This window comes from Paroedura picta, chromosome 2 (genome assembly GCF_049243985.1).
Source record: "Paroedura picta isolate Pp20150507F chromosome 2, Ppicta_v3.0, whole genome shotgun sequence".
NCBI lineage: Eukaryota > Metazoa > Chordata > Lepidosauria > Squamata > Gekkonidae > Paroedura > Paroedura picta.
In genome coordinates this window covers 152,994,485-152,998,484 of record NC_135370.1, presented here as the reverse complement: position 1 = coordinate 152,998,484, position 4,000 = coordinate 152,994,485, and positions in this window count along the sequence as shown.

Below are 4,000 nucleotides of genomic sequence, written 5' to 3'. Positions count from 1 at the left end.
TTTGCTTGTGTTTGCTATTATTATTATTATTATTATTATTATTATTAGATTTATATCCCACCATTCCCTTGCGGCTCGTGGCGGGTAACAATATCACAAATCCCCATTAAAACCCCATTAAAACAATAATAACATTGCCAATATTACCAGCATGTCAAGAACGGCAGCTCAACTTCCCCCCCTCCCTCCCACTACTAGCGGGTGGAGAGGAGGTCCTGATGATGTTTTGCTTCGGGTCCGGAACCCAAGTCCCGGGGGGGCATTGATCTATTATCAGCCCCAGCCTCAACCATAAACCTGGCGGAAGAGCTCCGTCTTGCAGGCCCTGCGGAACGTTGAAAGGTCCCGCAGGGCCCGCAGCTCTCCGGGGAGCTCATTCCATCAGGTAGGGGCCAGGACCGAAAAGGCCCTGGCCCTGGTCGAGGCCAGGCATGCTTCCCTAGGGCTGGGAACGACCAACAGATTTTCACCTGCAGAGCGCAGGGCCCTGTTGTGAGTGACAGAGGGCCTTATGGATCATACACTTCTTGAAATGGTGGAAAGCGGATCCTCGGAGTGGTTGGATCCCCAGTGGCAGGTGGGAAAGAAAGAGAAAACAAGGCCATTGGATGGGGGCAGTGCATCCAAACCTCAGCACTTTTAAACCCTGGGAGAGATTCAAGCACAATACTCCCATTAAAGTCAATGGGAGGTAAAATTGCTTTATCCTGGCTGAATGTGTTTAATGTCTATGGTGAATGCATGAAGCTGCCTTGTGCTGTGTGAGACCATTGGCTTCTCAAGCTCAGCATCGTCTACACTGACTGGCAGCAGGTGTTCGGGGGTCTTACACATAATTGCTACCTGATCCTATAGCTGGAGATGACTGTGATTAAACCTGGCACCCTCTGTACATATTCTACCACTGTGTCACAACTGGAATCCATTGCAGAAAAATATAAGTGACAAGGGTGAACTGTGCAGTTGTTCGTGTTCAATGTAACACTCAGATCGCTCATTGAAGACATTCTTAGTGGAGCAGCTTAACATTCTTGCAAATAAAGAATTGTAAAAGCATTCTTTTTTTTTCTTCCAGTTATGCCAGTTTTCATACAATATCACTGATTCATGAGGGTAGCCATGCTGGCCTGAAGTAGGAGAACCAAGTTAGAGTCCAAAAGTATATTTTAAAGTCCATATAAGAAGGACTATAATCATCATCTTGACAGCAGTTTTTTCACAATTACTAGGAATATTGTAGAAAAGAGCAGCTGTTTCAGTAATCCATTTCTAGCAGTGGCCAACCAGAAGCTAAACATGAAGGTCTTGAAATCGAAATCTGCATCTAATGCATGGCAAGCATTCCTCTCCCACTTCTCAAGGCAAGCTGTTCCCAGCAAGAGGTACTTTTCAGTCACCTATCGTACCAAGGGCCACTGTTCTGGGGTCAGTGACAGGCTTTGCATCCAGCACATCACAGGTTCATGCTCTGCCACCCACAGTTAAATGACCTCATGTAGTAGTTGGGAAAGATTCTGTTTTCTTCAGGTCCTGGATCAGAGTATCACAACAGTGAGCTATATCTCAGTCTTCTTTGTTGATATATGACTGGTTTCTTCATGGAGGATAGTAGATCCCTCAATACATGGTGGGAATCCAGACATGTGCTTCCTTTTAGGCCATGAACTGTTTTCTTCTATCTATCAGAGCACTGCATTGAAGGGTACTTTTCCCATTGCAGTAATAAAAATGACTATTGCTGGGCCACAAATAATCAGCAGTTCACCTCCTGCTACTGCTGTGCTTTTAACATTGTACAGGCAAAATGAGTCTTGCATGCATACCTTGCTCCTCTGGTAGCTTAAAAGAAGCCCCACCAGCAACAATGCACAAATTAGATACAAGAAAAAGAAAACTTCTCTATCCAACAGGACCCCATAACATTTACAGTGCTCAATGGGGTGAATAGAATCCAGAAACATCCATGGACACACTGTTGCTCTGAACACAAAAGAGAAACATTCTTAAGGCATAATAAAACGGCAGCTCAACTTCCCCCCCTCCCTCCCACTACTAGCGGGTGGAGAGGAGGTCCTGATGATGTTTTGCTTCGGGTCCGGAACCCAAGTCCCGGGGGGGCATTGATCTATTATCAGCCCCAGCCTCAACCATAAACCTGGCGGAAGAGCTCCGTCTTGCAGGCCCTGCGGAACGTTGAAAGGTCCCGCAGGGCCCGCAGCTCTCCGGGGAGCTCATTCCATCAGGTAGGGGCCAGGACCGAAAAGGTTTCCCAAGTTTACACTTTCAACAAAAGGCCTAATTATGGCTAAAGATCTTGATCACAGAGAACTGATCCATTTGTGCTAACGTCAGTATCTCCTGTATGGTTCATCGCATTGATTGACTCGCTGCGTTTTGTCTGCTTGCCTCAAATTTGCCAGTCACATCAATAAACCCACTGGTGTACATGTTTTAATGAGACAAACATGAGATATTCTGGGAATGCTTACTGTTAGCTTGGAACACTCGGTCTTCAGGCACCATTGGGGTGAGTAATGAGATTTCTCTCACACTTATGCCAGCGCACAGAAACACACAATTGTCATCTGTTTCATAAACCATAGGCTAGAACCTGATACAGAGCTCATGAGAGAAAAGGACACATTACATTGATTCCCATCCGCTTTAAGTTAGCATCTGAATATCTTCTTGAACCAAGGCCCACTTCCTTGCTAAGTTCCCTTGCTGAATTAGATTTCAACATTTTATATAGCAGCAAGTATTTGTGAAGTCTCAGAATGATACCACCATTTGATTTTAGCTTGGCAAGCTCAATGGACCTCTGGTCTAATTCAGTAACAGTCTTCTTACAGCAGAAAAGATGTTCTGTTGGCCCAGAAACAACTTTTATTATGTGTTTTGTTTTTGTTTTTTGTCCTAAGAAGAGCTTTCCTGGATGGACTAGTCTGGACAACCAAAAACAGGATATAATGTTAACCTCTCTGCTCCCAGGCTAACTTTGAGTTACAAGGAAAGCAAAATCTCATGTGAAAGGAACCAGGCACAATCAAAATATTATCTAAATACTTTATTTCAGCTGCAACACTGAAGAGCTTAAAGTAACAAGATTCATTCCTTCATTTCAGCTTCTTATTACAGACTCCTCAACCCAAGAGGATAAATTATCCAACCACACCCCAAAAAACCAGTTCTTCAAAGAATAACAAAATTCTGAAAGTTAAATTCTCCACTACCTTCACCTGCTACTGCCTCTGAATACAGAGGGTCCCCTTTAATCATCATGAATAGCAAAGCACATCCCAAAAACAAAAAAGACAGAAATTACAAGTAGTGATCCCAAGGGCCACAGGGAGCACATTTGTATATGGTGACAATAATGAACCAAGAAGACATAGAGCTAATAATCATCAGTAAAACTTATAAAATCCAAACTGATTACTTACCCACTGCTGGATTGGCCCTGATCCAGGAATGGCCCGCCCAGGTAGTTTAGACCCAATCAGGAGGCCGTCCTCAGCCAGGACAAACTTAATAAGGAATCAGCTCTCCACTTCCAATTTCCTGCTTGTTTCAGAAGTTTGCTGGGTAAAAAGGAGCCAGCTTCAGAGCATGACCTGCTGCCAGTAAGGTGCTCTGGCCTCCTGGCCTCTTTCAACTCAGTGGACATGGGGGGGGGGAGCTGGGGCCCCGGAAACATCCCCCCTGCTCACCCGCTGGGACCCAGGGCACTCAGAAAAAGCCTCTATCCTGGAAATCATGAGTAAGTTATGTGAGTTTTGCAATTTGTAATCTAAGGGTAGAATAATGCTTTGGGGGTAACTATCACAGGCAACTGCAGTAGGGAAAATAATACTGATGTGGGTGGGACAGCGAAGATGCAGACTTTCCCTTTCCATATGGATACCACCTTGGTCTTGCTGCAGTCTTTCCAAGACCATCACAACAAGGCAAATTTAAGACCAAAGGCATGGAAGATGGGAAAACAGTAGAGGGGGCACAG